The sequence below is a fragment of the Nerophis lumbriciformis genome, linkage group LG23, assembly GCF_033978685.3.
Source record: "Nerophis lumbriciformis linkage group LG23, RoL_Nlum_v2.1, whole genome shotgun sequence".
Classification (NCBI taxonomy): Eukaryota; Metazoa; Chordata; class Actinopteri; order Syngnathiformes; family Syngnathidae; genus Nerophis; species Nerophis lumbriciformis.
In genome coordinates this window covers 13799062-13818421 of record NC_084570.2, presented here as the reverse complement: position 1 = coordinate 13818421, position 19360 = coordinate 13799062, and the positions used below count along the sequence as shown (strand labels likewise).

Here is a 19360-nt window from a genome sequence, read left to right as displayed (position 1 = left end):
TTGTTGGGCTTTACTTCGTTTTTAGGGCCCTATTGTCCGCATATTTCCCTGTCTGCATTCGCTGTAGTTAAGACATATTTACACCCAGCAATGTGTTGCTCTAACAAAGCGCAAACGCTGTTTTTTTGGTGTAGTTTTTGTGTGCAAAGGTGATGCTCACTTTAAAGGAGCTATCAATGAATGTGCTCGCTAGGTGGTGTAGGATACCAAGGATGTGCTATGGCTCATGTCGCTGCTCATGGGTCTCCAGAGAAGATTGTCAAATTAACTATCAACAGAACAGGGTGATCAGTGCAGGACCGGGTGCAAAAGTTACCTTATTTACATTAAACAACGTGATTTATCAGCTCTGGCATGTGTCGTCAGTAGGGCTGGGCGATATGGTCTTTTATTAATATCTCGATATTTTTAGGCCATATCACAGTGCACGAGATATATCTCGATATTTTGCCTTAGCTTTGAATTAACACCTGATGCATATAATCACAGCAGTATGATGATTCTATGTGTCTACATTGAAACATTCTTGTTCATACTGCATTAATATATGCTCATTTTAAACTTTCATGCAGAGAGGGAAATCACAACTAAGTCAATTGACCAAAACTGTATTTATTAAGCAGTGGCACAAACATTCATGTGAATTCCAAAACAGAAAGTGCAAGATTGTCAGAGACATTTTAAAACAAGCTATGAGTGCACTTTTGTGCATGATGTCACTAAGATGACATATCAAAACAACGCTAAATTAAAGTGCACTTTTTGTACAGAACGCCACTACACTATTTTAAAACAAAAAAAAGTGCACTTTTGTGCATGATGTCACACAAGATATTTCAAAAACTGTAAAATAAAAAATTTGCTGCATAATAAATAGGAAATCAAATTGTGTATGTCCTTCGCTATGTGGTAGGTTACTGCGGACGTTATCTCCTTCTGTTGTTGACTATTTTTTTCATACGGTGTTGATGTGGAAATGAAAGATGGCAGGCTCAGTTGGGTCAGTGCTGGTTGCTTCGGCATTTTGTTGGGTGTGGCACCGGCCGGAGATGTCTGACCTCCACGACACAACGTCGTCACGGTTTTTGTGCAGTAAAACATTTGCCCCTTTCTACCATTACAGGACAGTTGCATGTCTCTCCTATGGAAGTTTCTCTGGTGAATGATAAACACAAAACACCGCAACGTTGTGCTATTCGTTTGATAACGTCCGTGAAAAAAAGCAACATTGGCTGCCTGCATAGAAAGGCGCGTTACTTTTTGCCGTGTTTGCTGCCAAAACAACACATTGCAGCGACGACGTGTTCGACGTTGACAAACGCTTGCAAATAACGTTTAATAATGGCTGTCCAAAATGGCGGACTAACATCCGTTTGATGTGTTGTATCGCATCATTTTTGCTGTGTATTTGTTGGGCTTTACTTTGTTTTTAGGGCCCTTTTATTATTCGCGTTTTTCCCTGTCTGCATTCGCTGTAGTTAAGACATATTTACACCCAGCAATGTGTTGCTCTAACAAAGCGCAAACGCTGTTTTTTTGGTGTAGTTTTTGTGTGCAAAGGTGATGCTCACTTTAAAGGAGCTATCAATGAATGTGCTCGCTAGGTGGTGTAGGATACCAAGGATGTGCTATGGCTCATGTCGCTGCTCATGGGTCTCCAGAGAAGATTGTCAAATTAACTATCAACAGAACAGGGTGATCAGTGCAGGACCGGGTGCAAAAGTTACCTTATTTACATTAAACAACGTGATTTATCAGCTCTGGCATGTGTCGTCAGTAGGGCTGGGCGATATGGCCTTTTATTAATATCTCAATATTTTTAGGCCATATCACGATACACGATATATATATCGATATTTTGCCTTAGCCTTGAATTAACACTTGATGCATATAATCACACCAGTATGATGATTCTATGTGTCTACATTGAAACATTCCTTTTCATACTGCATTAATATATGCTCATTTTAAACTTTCATGCAGAGAGGGAAATCACAACTAAGTCAATTTACCAAAACTGTATTTATTAAGCAGTGGCACAAACATTCATGTAAATTCCAAAACAGAAAGTGCAAGATTGTCAGAGACATTTTAAAACAAGCTATGAGTGCACTTTTGTGCATGATGTCACTAAGATGACATATCAAAACAACGCTAAATTAAAGTGCACTTTTTTTACAGAACGCCACTACACTATTTTAAAACAAAAAAAAGTGCACTTTTGTGCATGATGTCAAGATATTTCAAAAACTGTAAAATAAAAAATTTGCTCCATAATAAATAGGAAATCAAATTGTGTATGTCCTTGGCTATGTGGTAGGTTCCTGCGGATGTTATCTCCTTCTGTTGTTGACTATTTTTTTCATACGGTGTTGATGTGGAAATGAAAGACGGCAGGCTCAGTTGGGTCAGTGCTGGTTGCTTCGGCCTTTTGTTGGGTGTGGCACCGGCTGGAGATGTCTACCGTATTTTCCGCACCATAAGGCGCCCTGGGTTATAAGCCGCACCTTCAATGAACGGCATATTTCAAAACTTTGTCCACCTATAAGCCGCCCCGTGCTGTAAGCCGCATCTAACTGCGCTAAAGGAATGTCAAAAAAACAGTCAGATAGGTCAGTCAAACTTTAATAATATATTAAAAACCAGCGTTCTAACAACTCTGTCCCAAAATGTACACAAATGTGCAATCACAAACATAGTAAAATTCAAAATAGTGCAGAGCAATAGCAACATAATGTTGCTCGAACGTTAATGTCACAACACACAAAATAAACATAACGCTCACTTTCTGAAGTTATTCTTCATTCATAAATCCCTCGAATTCTTCGTCTTCGGTGTCCGAATTGAAAAGTTGGGCAAATGTGGGATCCAAAATGGCCGGTTCCGTCTCGTCGAAGTCATCGGAGTCAGTGTCACTGTTGTCCAGCAGTTCTGTGAATCCTGCCTTCCGGAAAGCTCGGACCACAGTTGTGACCGAAATATCTGCCCAGGCATTTACGATCCACTGGCAGATGTTGGCGTCGTCTGGCGCTGTCTCCCTGTCTTAGTGAAGGTGATGTTGGCGTCGTCTGGCGCTGTCTCCCTGTCTTAGTGAAGGTGTGTTCGCCTTCTGTCATCCATTGTTCCCACGCAGTTAGCAGTCTAGCTTCGAATGCCCTGTTGACACCAATATGTAGCGGCTGGAGGTCTTTTGTCAATCCACCCGGAATGACGGCGAGTATTGAATTAAGCGCGTAAGCGTGTCTCTTAATGTGATGTTATGAGCTCGCAAATATAACAACTACACTACCCAGCATGCAACGATAGTGACGAGCATGCGCGGTAGCCCTGAGAAGCGTTGTATGCTGGGAGTTAGAATGTGGTTATGAGCACACTGTGAGTAAACGTTGAGAACTCAGTTAACACGCCTCGTCTCCATTATTTATAATTAGACAGACAACACACTTAATAGGAGCCATTTTGGGGTCTTTACATAAACACACAAATGGAAATGAAACGTCACATATCCCAGCATGCACCGCGCGCTTCTTCTACGGGGAAAAAAGATGGCGGCTGTTTACCGTAGTTGCGAGACCGAAACTTTATGAAAATTAATATTAATATTAACCCATATATAAGGCGCACCGGATTATAAGGCGCACTGTCAGCTTTTGAGAAAATTTGTGGTTTTTAGGTGCGCCTTATAGTGCGGAAAATACGGTACATGCAGAGTTTCAAGCACTCCTTATTCTCTAGCGGGTGACTTTTCAAATGATGCTACAAATGAGCAGTAATGCTACTTTTTGTAGCAACGCTTTTGCCACATACTTGACATATTACGGGTTGTCTGTTCAACATCTTTCCCGCTTGAAGCCAAACCACCGCCAGACGATGGACCCCGTGCTGTTTTTCTTGGGAATTAATTCTTCCTCCTCCATTTGTTACCAGATCCGCACCTTCTCTCTCTCGTATTACCACTCGCACCGCTCCGCTTTCACCACCTTCACAGCTAACTTTACCCATGCCGCTACCTCTCTGCTCGGCGACGTTGCATGCGCGACAGTATGTGACGTATGTTGACGCTTGTTTTATGTCTCTGTGGGAAGGAGAGACAAGAAAGAGTGAGAAAAGCCTGTAGTGTGATGCCCGCAGCTAAAAGCAACTGCGTGAGAATACTGCGTGTATACTCGAATACTCACGAAATAGTAATTTTCTACATCGCACAGAGACAAACCCACGATATATTGAGTATATTCGATATATCGCCCAGCCGCAGCATGAAATTATGGAATCGTGGCATACAATTGTGCAATGCTCAGCTTCTGTTGTCAGGCTTTCTGACAAGAATGACAAGACACGTGTCAGACTAGTGTAAATGTATGTGGACTGTGGTCAACACACAGTGTATCTGCAGAAAGGTTAAAACTGGAACCAGTAACCTTCTGGTCCATCGGAATTCTTTGTTTCACCACTGATCTACAATGCTTGATAACTGTCAACGGGACAGGGTGATCAGCGCAAAAGTTCAAACTATGATTTATCAGCTGTAGCGCTTGTTGTTTACAGTGTTTGCGCTAGGAATTTTCAAAATGGGGTCCCACTTTTTGGTAACCATTTTGAAAACAAATGATAAATGATTGCATTGTCCTGTTATATCTCACATTCTATATTGTTTTGTAAAAAGGTTGTCATAAACATTACTTAATTCATTAAAAATACAAAAGTGTGGTCAACGCAGTGCATCTGGAGAAAGGTTCAAACTCTAACCTTCCTGGTCCATCGGCGTCCTTCGTGTCGCCACTGATCTACAATGCTTGATAACTGTCAACAGGACAGGGTGGTCAGTGCACAAGCTGGTGCAAAAGTCCACTTATTTACATTAAACTATGATTTTTCAGCTGTAGCCCGTGTTGTTTACAGTGTTGGCGCTAGGAATTTTCAAAAGTCATCAAGTCATACAAATGGGGTCAAACAGTAATTTTTTGGGGTCCCACTTTTTTGTAACCGTTTGAAAACAAATTATACATGTATACATTATCCTGTTATAGCTCACATTCTATATTGTTTTGGAAAAAGGTTGTCATAAACATTACTTAATTAATTAAACTATGATTTATCAGCTGTAGCGCGTGTGGTTTACAGTGTTGGCGCTAGGAATTTTCAAAATTGGGTCCAGGACCCCATCAAGTCATAAAAATAGGGTCCCACAGTAAATGTTTGGGGTCCTACTTTTTTGTAAACGTTTTGAAAACAAATGATAAATGTATGCATTATCCTGTCATACAGTATCTCACATTCTGTATTGTTTTGGAAAAAGGTTGTCATAAACGTTACTTAATTCATAAAAAAAAAAAAAAAAAAAAAAAAAGTTTTATTCATATGTAAATGTATTCAGTTATAAACATTCATTCACTTTCTTCTTTCCTTCATGGATCTAAACTTTACCGCTGCCTCCCCAAAATGAAAGTTTCCTGGCTGACGAGGACAGCTGAAACATCTTATCTCTGCATTATTTACTAGAATACCCTTATGAGCATTACATATATCAAAATCAAGTACCTACTGTACTGTTTACTTGTTGAAATACCCTTTTTAGAGCAAATTTCTACCCAAACGACCACTTTGCTTCTGCCAAAAATTGATTTGAAGGGTATTTCAACAAGTAAACGGTACAGTAGGTACTTGATTTTGGTATACGTAATGTGCATAAGGTTATTTTAGTAAAATATGCAGAGTTAAGGTGTGTCAGTATCAAAATATTATCCATCCATCCATTTTCTACCGCTTGTCCCGTTCGGGGTCGAGGGGGTGCTGGAGCCTATCTTAGCTACTTGAAATCAATTTTTGGCAGCAGCAAAGTGGTCGTTTGGGTAGATTTGAGCTTTGTAAGATAAATTTTAATAAGTAAACAGTACAGTAGGTATTTGATTTTGATATATGTAATGCCCATATGGGTATTCTGGTAAAATATGCAGAGTTAAGATGTGTCAGTATCAAAATATTACTTGAAATAAATTTTTGGCAGCAGAAAAGTGGTCGTTTGGGTAGATTTTAGCTTTGTAAAGGGTATTTCAACAAGTAAACAGTACAGTAGGTACTTGATTTTGATATATGTAATGCTCATAAGGGTATTTTAGTAAATATCAAAATATTACGTTGAATCACTTTTTGTCAGGCAATATTACATTTAATGAACATTTTACATACATCCAAACACTTTATAAATATTTATTATGTGCATGAAGAAATAAGAGTTACAATTGTACAGATCTTCCAAACAAGAAAGAGCTTTTATCACATCAACATCGGACTAACAACAGTCCTTTAAATCTCATTGATACCACAGAAAAGGCAAACTGGCATTTTCCGGACACGATAATGGCTTAAAGTATGTCAAACATGTAGCGTTACAATAACTACGAAGATAAACACCTAGTAATCCGCTGTGGACAGACAAAGCCAAGCAATGCAGGTTTAGCGAGCGGTGCGTGCTACCGCAAACAAAATACATTTTTGGCAGGCAATCACATTTTGGCACAACACCAGCATAAAGCGATAATCGATAAAAAAAAAACAAGCAAACCGGAGTTTTGACCTGGAGAAGGCAGGGTCGGTTAAATAAAAGAAAATCTGTGTCCCGGGGACAAGCAGACTTCCGGAAATGCGCCTCCTTTCTGATTTCAATGCGTAAAAAGACACATAAAGTGCGTCAGCCGCAGCATTGATTTATAACCGACAGCATCTCATCAGGCATGTGAAATATCTGCAAAAGAACAAAATCCGTGTTTTTAAAACATACATTTTCCGGTCAAAATATCACTTAAGCATGTTTTTAATGAAATACCAATAAACACAATTTGATGAATGTTCGCCTCATCCGCTGGTACTTGCTGTTTCCCTTGCCTAAACTCCGAACTGAGTTACAGGACAAAGAGACCATCATGAGCACCGAAACAAGCTCGCTAGTTAGCTAACCATCTTAGCTAGTTTACTTGTTGTCGCCTTCGTTTGCTCCCTGAGCCAAAATGTTGACGGCTGTCTACTTTGCTGCTAATCATGTTGGATGATTGCAATCCGAACACTTTTAGTTCCGGGCCAGTTGTAGTTTTAGTGAATTTATTAAGAGCCAGAGAGAAGGTATATTTTTGATGTGACTGATTATAAACAGAAACCGGAAGTATATAACCAGAGAGGGCGTGGCTACAGAATCGAGTTGCCAAATGGGAAACTTCTTTGCATGCATGTTATAGAGTTTTACAATACATTTTCAATGATGATAATAATATTAGTAAATTGTCTGCTAACAATTCTGTGGTACATTACATGAAACATGTGAGTGTCAAAAAGACAGCCAAAAGAGGTTACTGGATGAGAATAAATCCAAAGGTAAAATATAGTGTATAAATACACCCAATTGCAAGAAATGTACCGTATTTTTCTGACTATAGAGCGCACCGGATTATCAGGCGCCCTGCCGATGAGCGGGTCAATTCAGGTTTATTTTCATACAAAAGGCGCGTCGATTTATAAGGTGCAGTAAGGGGGTCATATTATTATTATTATTATTATTATTATTTTTACATTTAAAACACTTTCTTGTGGTCTACATAACATATAATGGTGGTTCTCGGGTCAAAATGTTTCATTGATTATGTTTGATATACCAAGGGGATGTCGTGGCTCGAGTGGTAGAGCGGTCTTGTTCGCAACTTGATTGTTGCAGGTTCGATTCTCGCTTCCGCCATCGTCGTCACGTTCCTTGTGTCCTTGAGCAAGACACTTCACCCTTGCTCCTAATGGGTTGCAGTTGGCGTTTTGCATGGCAGCTCCCGCCATCAGTGTGTATGAATGGGTGAATGTGGAAATAGTGTCAAAACGGCTTTGGGTACCTTGAAGGTCGAAAAGCGCTATAATGGTATAATCCATAATCTTCAAAATACTTTATGACTCTCTCTTCTAGGGATGTCCCAATCCGATATTTGGATCAGATCGGCCGCCGATATTTGCCAAAAAATGCGTATTGGCAAGGCATGGGAAAATGCCGATCCAGATCCAGTTTAAAAAAAAAACTCCGGTCCGTGTTTTCTAACGCACCGATTTAAATAATACATTCCACTTTTCTGCAGCTCCCTAATTTCCGTTCCGCATTTTCCAGCACACCTTCAACACATCCACAGGTCTGTGGATTCTCACGCAGTTGCTTTTAGCTGCTGGCATTACACGACAGGCTCTTCTCACTCTTTTCTGTGTCTCCCTCTCACAGACAGCAAGCGCACCTTCTTACACACGTCACATACTGTCACGTCATACGTCATATACGTATACGTCCTCCCCGAGCAGAGAGGTAGCAGCATGGCTAACGTTAGCTGTGATGCTAGCGCAGCCGTGTGACCAATGTTCCCTCTAAGGTGCGCGCCTGTGCGCATAGTAATTATATGCCACGCACAAAATCAAATAAAAAAATAAGCGCATAACAATTTTCGACACACGGACACGACAGAGAAAACAGTTTTCGTCATCATTGTTCAAATATTGTAACGTCTGTCGAGACGCTTATCTCCATTCGGTGCCACACGTCCACACCATCAAAATGCCGAGGCAAACATTTCCACATCAACACCGTATGAAAAAATTAGTGATTTTTTTAGTTGTGATTTCCTTCTCTGCATGAAAGTTTAAAAGTAGCATATATTAATGCAGTATGAAGAAGAATGTTTTAATGTAGACATGCAAGCCTTGAAAGAAAATTTTGAAAATCAAGACTACATTTCCTGCAAATGGGTGCATTTCTACCCTATATTGTAACTTTAGATTTATTCTCATATCAAACTATTTTGGCTGTCTTTTTGACACTTACATCCGGGTTTTTTAAAAGTAAAAAAACAAAATTAAGTAATACGATGTATTGTAGCATCCAGAAGAAGACACACCAAGTCTGATACTCTGTTTATCTTTTATTGCCAATCTTTTGCTCAATTCTAGCAAGTATTTCCTCTGTGCACACAGGTCTGTCTCCGTGTTTCACTCCTTGACACACAACACGTCCTCATTCTTCGTCGAAACGGTGTGTTCACAGACCATGTGAATTATGAACATCATAACACACTAACACACACATTAACACCAACAGGTAGTTAGTGTATGACTCGATATTTATATAGTTTATTATTTATGCACTGTTAACTAGCGATGCACCGAAAATTTTGACGCCGAAAACCGACGTACTTTGATCATCGGAACAGTGCTGCCAAAATTATATTTTTGTGATGACGTAAGCCATACGCACATGGTTGTCTGGATCAAAAGCAGCATTTCCGCAATGTGAACGTATTTTAATGCATCTGAAGATGATGAATTTAAGATTTTTTTAAGGAGAGAAAGACTCCCAGCAGTGTGACGCAAGTGTGATGTCATGCTCTCTGCAGCTTGTTTTTCGTTGCAGACATGAAGAAACAGAAGTAGTCTCTAAACACTAGTACAGTCTACAATAACACCAGAAATAGATGCTATATTTGTTGCCGGTTGTTTTTAATAAAGAGAGAGAGAGACTAAAAGTATTGGAGAAATCTCAATATAAAAATATAGTGTGTTATCTTTTCAGGTTTAAAGAAACAACAGGTAGGAACTAAAGTGCAGGACTGTATGAATAGAATAAATTACACAATATAACAAGCGTGATACTTTAAAATATTAGTAATTTGGTCCACTATAATTTAAATAATAATTACTGCGTAACATAAATTCATTTCCACACTCAAATAAGAATAACGGACCAAATTAAATGTTACACAGCCATAACCTTGCATAAAAAGTTTTTCTCAGGTTTCTCTGTTTACATTTTTACACTTTGCACTATTTTGTTACACTTTATTAAGCATTTCTCAAACATTCCTTATTTTTGCACCTTCATTTTGAGAGGTCAATGTTAGGTGTTAAATGTGATATTATAATTTTGTTTACATTAATTGTTTGTTAATTTGTTAATTGGTTGTGTTATTTACTTTCCATTCTGCCTTAATGCCTAAGGCGGTTGTAATCAGAGGAAGGTTACATTTGAAATGAGAATGTTTACATTTAGTATATTTTGCTCCTGGTCTTTATATTTGATAAGTCATTAAACATATCAATTATCGATATCGACCGATATAAAACGCTTCTATCGTAATACAGTTTTATTGAACATCTGACTGCTTTTGGAGCGTGGCACTGGTCCCCATGGAACACACCGTTCACTCTGGCATAGGTCATTTAAAACGTAAATACAACTTCCCTTTGCAGAAAAAAATAAAGCATTCTACAGTAGTAGCTTAAAACACTTGTATCTCAAATTGTCATCTATTGAAATGAATGGAAATCTATTTAAATTGTGCTTGCTCCCTTCCACAAAGCAGCCCAGTTTTAACGTGTAATATGCCTTTTGAAAAGAAAAACATACTTTTAGATAAGAAATACAACATAATGTAGTACAAACTATAGAAGTTTAATGAAGTAATGTAAAAATGTACATAAGAATGTAACAATATGAACATTTCATATCTTGGTCATTGTGACCAAAATTGTAAAGGTTCTAATTATTATCGCGGTATTGTTGAATGTATTCAAAAAGTACTTATACACACACTGAAGTATTTTGGCCAAGTGTTTTTTTTAAATAGCACTAAATAAATAGACACTGTTATAAAATCCACTGTTTTGAATGTTTTGTTTCTTGCTTTACTGATAGTGTTTTAGTCTTTGTATTTTATGTTTAAATGGTTAAGCTTTTATTGTTTTAAATATTGGTTTGTACTGTAGCACTTAGATATTTATTTGAATGAAAATGCGGAACATATACATATATACAGTCGTGGTCAAAAGTTTACATACACTTGTAAAGAACATAATGTCATGGCTGTCTTGAGTTTCCAATAATTTCTGCAACTCTTATTTTTTTGTGATAGTGATTGGAGCACATACTTGTTTGTCACAAAAAACATTCATGAAGTTTGGTTATTTTATGAATTTATTATGGGTCTTCTGAAAATGTGACCAAATCTGCTGGGTCAAAAGTATGCATACAGCAATGTTAATATTTGGTTACATGTCCCTTGGCAAGTTTCACTGCAATAAGGCACTTTTGGTAGCCATCCACAAGCTTCTGGCTAGCTTCTGGTTGAATTTGTGACCACTACTCTTGACAAAATTGGTGCAGTTCAGCTAAATTTGTTGGTTTTCTGACATGGACTTGTTTCTTCAGCATTGTCCACATGTTCTCAATGGGGTTTAAGTCAGGACTTTGGGAAGGCCATTCTAAAACCTTAATTCTAGCCTGATTTAGCCATTCCTTTACCACTTTTGATATGTGTTTGGGGTCATTGTCCTGTTGGAACACCCAACTGCGCCCAAGACTCAACCTCGGAGCTGATGATTTTAGGTTGTCCTGAAGAATTTGGAGGTAATCCTCCTTTTTCATTGTGCCATTTACTCTCTGTAAAGCACCAGTTCAATTGGCAGCAAAACAGGCCCAGAGCATAATACTACCACCACCATGCTTGACGGTAGGAATGGTGTTCCTTGGATTAAAGGCCTCACCTTTTCTCCTCAAACCATATTGCTGGGTATTGTGGCCAAACAACTCAATTTCTGTTTAATCTGACCACAGTACTTTCCTTCAGAAGGTCTTATCTTTGTCCATGTGATCAGCAGCAAACTTTAGACGGGCCTTAAGGTGTCGCTTCTCAAGCAAGCAAGCACACGTGTGAAGTGAAATCCATTTCAGATGACTACCTCTTGAAGTTCATTGAGAGAATGCCAAGAGTGTGCAAAGCAGTAATCCGAGCAAAGGGTGGCTATTTTGAAGAAACTAGAATCTAAAACATGTTTTCAGTTATTTCACCTTTTTTTGTTAAGTACATAACTCCACATGTGTTTAGTTTTGATGCCTTCAGTGACAATTTACAATGTAAATAGTCATGAAAACAAAGAACACGCATTGAATGAGAAGGTGTGTCTAAACTATTGGCCTCTACTGTATATATAATAAATAAATCAAATGTGTGTACTAGCAGCAAGAGGTAATTCTTCATTGGCGTGTGCCCATCCAGGTATTGCCTTCTCCTCTGCTGTATTAAAGGTCCGCTGTGGCATCTTTTTTGGTCTCATCACAATTAAAGACTTGCTAAGCAATACATCCCCCTCCGCTGATAAAATCCTCAAAATGAAGGTGCCGCAAGCCGGAGGCTAACTACGTACCTAAAATGCTAGCTCAGTGGTTGTCCACTAACCCAAAGCGATACAGCAAAACTAAGAGTTTGGACACATTCAAAGTGTTTCTAATCACACAGAGTGATTGATTGATTGAAACTTTTATTAGTAGATTGCACAGTGCAGTACATATTCCGTACAATTGACCACTAAATGGTAACACCCGAATAAGTTTTTCAACTTGTTTAAGTCGGGGTTCACGATAATCAATTCATGGTACAAATATATACTATCAGCATAATACAGTCATCACACAAGTTAATCATCAGAGTATATACATTGAATTATTTACATTATTTACAATCCGGGGAGGGTTAGGTTTGGTTGATATCAGCACTTCAGTCATCAACAATTGCATCATCTGAGAAATGGACATTGAAACAGTGTAGGTCTGACTTGGTAGGATATGTACAGCGAGCAGTGAACATAGTGAGTTCAGATAGCATAAGAACAAGTATATACATTTGATTATTTACAATCCGGGGAGGTGGGATGTGGAGGGGGGAGGGTGTTAGTCTAGGGTTGTAGTTGCCTGGAGGTGTTCTTTTAGTGCGGTTTTGAAGGAGGATAGAGATGCACTTTCTTTTACACCTGTTGGGAGTGCGTTCCATATTGATGTGGCATAGAAGGAGAATGAGTTGAGACCTTTGTTAGATCGGAATCTGAGTTTAACATGGTTTGTGGAGCTCCTCCTGGTGTTGTGGTTATGGCGGTCATTTACGTTAAGGAAGTAGTTTGACATGTACTTCGGTATCAGGGAGGTGTAGCGGATTTTATAGACTAGGCTCAGTGCAAGTTGTTTTACTCTGTCCTCCACCCTGAGCCAGCCCACTTTGGAGAAGTGGGTAGGAGTGAGGTGTGATCTAGGGTGGAGGTCTAGAAGTAACCTGACTAGCTTGTTCTGGTATGTTTGGAGTCTAGATTTGACGGTTTTGGAGGTGCTGGGGTACCGGGAGGTGCATGCGTAATCGAAAAAGGGTTGAATGAGAGTTCCCGCTAGAATCTTCATGGTGCTTTTTTTGACCAGAGAGGAGATTCTGTAGAGAAATCTCGTTCGTTGGTTGACCTTTTGATTACCTTGGTTGCCATTTTATCACAGGGAAGATTAGCCTCTAGAATGGAACCTAAGCAGGTGACCTCATCTTTCCTGGTGATAACAATGTCACCCACTTTAATAGTGAAGTCACTGACTTTCTTAAGGTTGATTTGGGACCTAAATAGGATGGATTCCGTTTTACCTAAGTGTATGGATAGCTTGTTGTCAGCGAGCCAGGAGCAAATTCTGAGGAGTTCAGCACTGAGGATTTTTTCCACCTGTGACTTGTCCTTGCCGGATACCAGCAGGGCCAAGTCATCCGCAAACAGGAACAATTCACAGTCGCATGCTGATGACATGTCGTTTACGTATATTAGAAACAGTAAAGGCCCTAATATACTGCCTTGGGGGACTCCACAGCTTACTGAGAGGGTGGGGGACACGGTGCCGTTCACCTCTACCACCTGTTTCCTCCCCTCCAAGTAAGATTGCATCCAGCTCGATGAGGTTTTATCAAATCCGATTGCTCTGAGCTTATCCAACAGTATAGCGTTGTTAACGGTGTCAAAGCCCTTCTGAAGGTCCAGCATGACCATGCCGCAGTATTTGTCCGCGTCCACCTCATGTTTGATGTGGTCGGTCAGATAGAGAAGGCATGTGTCAGTGGAGTGGTTAGTTCTGAAGCCGGATTGGAATTTGTACATGAGTTTATTAGTGGCAAGATAACTATCGACCTGTTCATAAACTATTTTTTCCATTACTTTCGAAATGGAACTGAGAATAGAAACAGGTCGGTAGTTACCAGGTTCTAATTTGCTTCCTTTTTTAAAAAGGGGAGTTACTCTTGCTATCTTGAAATCTTTTGGTACTTGGCCTTGTGTAATTGAGAGGTTTGTTATGTGTGTGACGATTGGGGCAATGGTGGTGGCAGAGTGATCTTTAAGACAGGCTGACACAGCTCTTTTTTGGCGCAAGGTGCAACAATTGTGGAAATTAATTAGTCAGAAGTGTCACTAGCCTTGAAACGCTTCGAACTGGTGTACAGAATGTAAACAGGTTGTGACGATGGGGCCCCTCCTCTTCAAAATGGCCGTGCCTGCGGTTACAGGAAGTGATGTCATCAAAATGTCAGCCTCTATAGGGCTTCCATCAGCACACAAAATTGATGAATGAATGAGTAAATAAATACAACTTCTGTTTGCCAAGACATGGTCCGCACACAGAGGCATATTTGGCGCGATGTAAAAGTTTGTAAACCAATAAGAACGCAAATCGAAGCTTTTGTGAATCGAGATTCCACTTTATTTCTCGTATCTTTTAACATTGTAATAGTGTTAACGGCTCTTGTTTTCATGTTAGCATTTAAGCGAGCTAGCAGGTTAACTTTTGTCACTCCATAATTTTATCAACGCGTGATTATCAATTACGGTTTTTCGATCATTTTGATTTAAACGGTAAAACTAACAGTCAGTTTTACATGGGTTAATATTATTACCGTTTATGTGCACGTCGTTGAAAATGAAACCGATGCAAAGAGTGACCGTTCTTGCAGCATGTTACAACGCATGCACCCGGCGGTTAGTAAGGCTGGCAAAGTTATGGAGTTCATTTTCATTTATTGTTCAATAAAAATTTACCTATCGATATGGGCCCAAGTCTATTTCCACTTGCCAACATGGCTGCTTCAAACCTCTTTCATTGTACTGGATGTTTGGGGGAAATTATCATCCGGAAATATATATTTGTGTGTCATGACTCACGTGGCTAAACAATTCAACTTCGGCTTGACTTTATTTTTCCAGTTAGCTTTTGTCCCCGTTGTCGTCTTTTTCAGACACTTTTTTTTTTAACCGCCACCTGACCTGTATTCATGTGTTCATGTGTTGTTTATTGAGTATGTCATAGTCAGTTCCATTTCATACATGTAGTACATAATATACATACATATCTCCAGAGAACAGTATTGTGCTCAATGGCAATATTATTTCACACAAAAAGAAAAGTAAATTAAGAAATGAAAATTAATTTAAACATATGGGAAGAAGTATAACATTTTTGAATCCCCCCCTTTTTACATAAATGACGTGCGTGTACATGGTGTCCTGAGCCTGTTTTTTTGTTTTTTGGCTCCTCAGGCTGTCCGCTGCTACGATTCGCTCATCCTTAAGGCGGAGGGGAAAGTAGAGCCTGAGGTGTTCTGCCAGTTAGGCCACTTTAACCTCCTCTTAGAGGATTACCCAAAAGGTGAGTCCGTACAGAACCGTCACCTTTTTCATCGTGCCTACTTAACCACCCTTCCTTACATGTCCTTTGCTTCATCTAACCCCCATGCTGTGCTCTTCCAATGACAGCATTATCGGCATACCAGAGGTACTACAGTTTACAGCCAGACTACTGGAAGGTGAGCCAGCACAACCACACTATAATAAAAGTCATTTTGTAGCGATGACAGACCAGTTTTTCTTTATATTGAGCTTCATGCAAGTCTTCTCATCCCACTCAGAATGCTGCCTTTCTGTATGGTTTGGGAATGGTCTACTTCCACTACAACGCCTTTCAGTGGTGAGTAGTGTGACATGTGCTGATTTAGACAGAACCGCCTATGAATTTAAGCAGGTTGAGATAATTATGTGTAGATTTTTGCAGCCTGAAATGCCTTATTTTGTTGGAGCTTTTCCCAGAGTTTTTTCCCTCTTGAGTACCAGAAATTATTATTGGGAAATGTGTTTTTTTTTTTTTAAAGGAATTTAATGGACATGCATACTTTTTTTTTCCCAAGCTGACAGATACAGAGTCTCAAAACCCTGACTGATAACTTATTTATAGAATATCTACAGTTACTTATCTTTGTGGCCTGGTTTGTTCAGCTTCTTAAGCAGCAGCTGTCTTTGTTGGTTTTCAAAACGGCGTTATAGCGATGCTGGCGTTTCAGGTGGCTGATAGAGTTTGATGTGTTGAAGCACAATGTTTTTCCTTACTGATGGAATGTTTGCAGAGCGTTTGATTTGCTCACCCCAAACCACCTACAGCACAGTAGGGGTTAGGTCTGCACGATTAATCGACATTGAGGTTTTAATTAGTGCAATGATGTAACCGCAAGAGCTGGAGTTTTTTTTTTTTCTCTGCCATCACCAGAATTCAAGTGACGGACATGTTCGCTAATTCGAACTGTTGAGCTGTGCTATCGTTTCTTCGTCTCTTGCTTCCGACAGGGAGAAATACATCTTACTCTGTGCATTGCTTTCAGCACCTGAGCGCATTAAACAGTAGAATTAACTGGACGCAGTGAGCCGTCTTTTCAGTCATCCACCATCTTTGTCTCGTGGGAGGGCAGCAGGGTTCCAGGTTTACACACACACACACACACACACACACACACACACACACACACACACAGGAAGTAACAACAGTCTGCTCATCTGCAGCTTGCCGTGAAGTAACACAATTTGGGAGGAAAAAAATATGTTTACAAAGCCAACTGTCCCGTTGTGGGACTAATTAATCTTCAAATCGAATGGCAGGATTTCCCCTACATGTATTTAGTTGTGGCGCACCGTCACAGCACGATAAATGCAGCCAAACCTTCAAAATAAGTGTTGTTTTTTTTTTTTTTACATGAAAACGAATTTAAATATTATATTGTATGAATGTATGTACCGTAAATTAACTGCTACTTTGATTCCTGCGGCTCATAAAACAGTGCAGCTAATTTGTGGATTTTTTTTCGCTAATTGCTATGGTTTGTGTTCAATATTTTTTATTAAACCCAAGCAGAGGACTGAAACTGTTATTGTTTTTGCTATGGCACCATCTTTGGTGCTGCAAGTTCAAAATGTTCTTCCTGTTTTGCCTTGAACTGAAAGTAAAACCGTCCATAGCAATTATGCTTGAAAGCATTCTTTATTCATCCCTCTAAGCAACGTTTGTAGCTTTCACAATATAACTAAAACAATTCATACTTACTAAACCATCCCATGTGTGATGTCTATTAATGTGTTTTCATGAATATTTGTATGCGCAATGGCAATGTAAGGAAGCTAGCGTCATTAGCATGAACTAATATGCTAACACGTTTATTATTAACTTACAATGGCATTCTTTTTGTATTGTTTCAGTTTCACAAATTCCTCAGTAAATTCAACAAACGTTATTATGGCGTTATTAAGTCTGTTTAGCAGATTGGAGAACTAGCTTCCGCAGCTAGTGGATTCATGACAGTGTTTGATCAGCTGGTTTTTAAATTAACACTTACAAAATATTTGTGTAAATACCTAATTTCACAACGTATATATCTGCGTCCGGTCCGGCTTGTATATGCAAACGTATATTTTTCCCTCGAAATTTACTGGCTGCGGCTTATATTCCGGTGCGGTTTATAGGCCAGAAAATACGGTAGTGTATATGGTCTATTATTTACGTACTGTTAGCCATAATAAGTTTGAAAAAACATCTCAAATATAAAAAACATTCCTCTATGCTTTATTTGGGGAATTAAAAAAAAAACAACCTGCATCTAAATCATCGCCTGTCAGGAGCGCTACAGCTGGTCCCGGACTAGTTGACACTCGACAAACGTAAAACTAGGACAGAAAGTTGAAGAGAAAGGGATTTCAAGTTAATTATTTTCTTGTTCAAGCCTCTGTAACCGACCATAACCTACGACAATAACGCCTAACGTTACGCCGTTTGGACATCTGTATGTGTATGTTTTCCCGTGCGTGGGGGGTTTTCTGTGGGTACTCCGGCTTCCTCCTACATTCCAAAAATATGCACACTAGGTTAAACGGAGACTCTAAATTGTCCATAGGTATGAATGTGAGTGTGAATGATTGTCTACATGTGCCCTGCGATTGGCCATGCTAATTCTTGCTAGCATGTCAATGAGTTTGTCCATTTTACATTAGCATTAAGCTAGCGGCATGAGAGCCAACCATCGTCCTCCACAACTGTATTGCTTTTTTCAGTTTATTATAAACTAGTTATTATTTACTATAATATTAATTTAACGTAATTCAAGTCTATATAATAGTGTACTTTCCTTAGTGTGGTTCGTTTTACAATGCCTTCATTGTGAAGAATATCATTAAAACACGTCGTTTTTTTTATTAAATTTCTAATTCAAAGGACTGTTTACATATTTGGAAAACTACATTCCAACATTCAGGGATTGCAGAATATAGTGTAGCCTATTTTACCTTTTACAATAAGCAACACCAATTGAAATTCCATTGAACAAAGAGCACAGTCTACCAAGTCAAATTCCTTGTGTGTTAAACATACCACCTGGCCAATAAATCTGATTCTGTTAATATAACAAAACATGTTATTATTCATAAGGAACAATACATTTGTTTTAAATATACATACATCAATTGTTTAGCCTGTTTAAAGAAAATATATGCATCATTGCAAATCAAAATGATCATGACGTCATAAATATGATGTCATAAAAATGTTCAGTTGTATTTAATTATGGTCTCTGGTTGGTCCACTATAGCAGTGGTGTCCAACCTTTTTTTAACTGCGGACCGGTCAACGCTTGACAATTTCCCCACGGACCGGGGGGGAGGGGCGGAGTTGATTGTTATGAAATAATAATAAACGTGAATCCACTGTGTACTCATATGGACCTTTATTAGCACATTGTGCCAACAACATAACATGAGTACGTTATTTTTCAACAGCGGAAATAATGTTGCCAGTTTGAACCGTCAGAGAAGCCTCCTGCATGTTCGTGTGCCGAGACTCACAAGCTCTCCTCCTCTCTTATCCTCTCCTCTCCCCTCTCCCTCACCTCCCTCTGTTGGTGACCACTGGCCTAACGCTCTCTGATTTTGGTTGCTATGGTAACGTTTACCTTCAAAATAAGATGCAGATACAACATTAAAAACGAATATAAAGTGCATGAGAATTTTAACTCACCGTAACGCTAAATCAATGGGAACCCTGAGCTTGTTTCTCGGCAACGAGACGGTCCCAACTGGGGGTAATCGGAGACAAAGACACCCGAAGTGTGTTGCTTATGTCCAGTCTGCTCCGTTGTTTTGCTTTGGTGGCGGTCACTTCAGAAAACCCCGCTTCACACAGATAGGATGTCAGAAA

General features: G+C 39.2%; 1 pseudogene; it reads left to right on the top strand.

The window, feature by feature from the left end:
* Positions 1-19360, top strand: part of LOC133622372 (lysine-specific demethylase 6A-like) — an 81726-nt pseudogene that overhangs the window by 2124 nt on the left and 60242 nt on the right.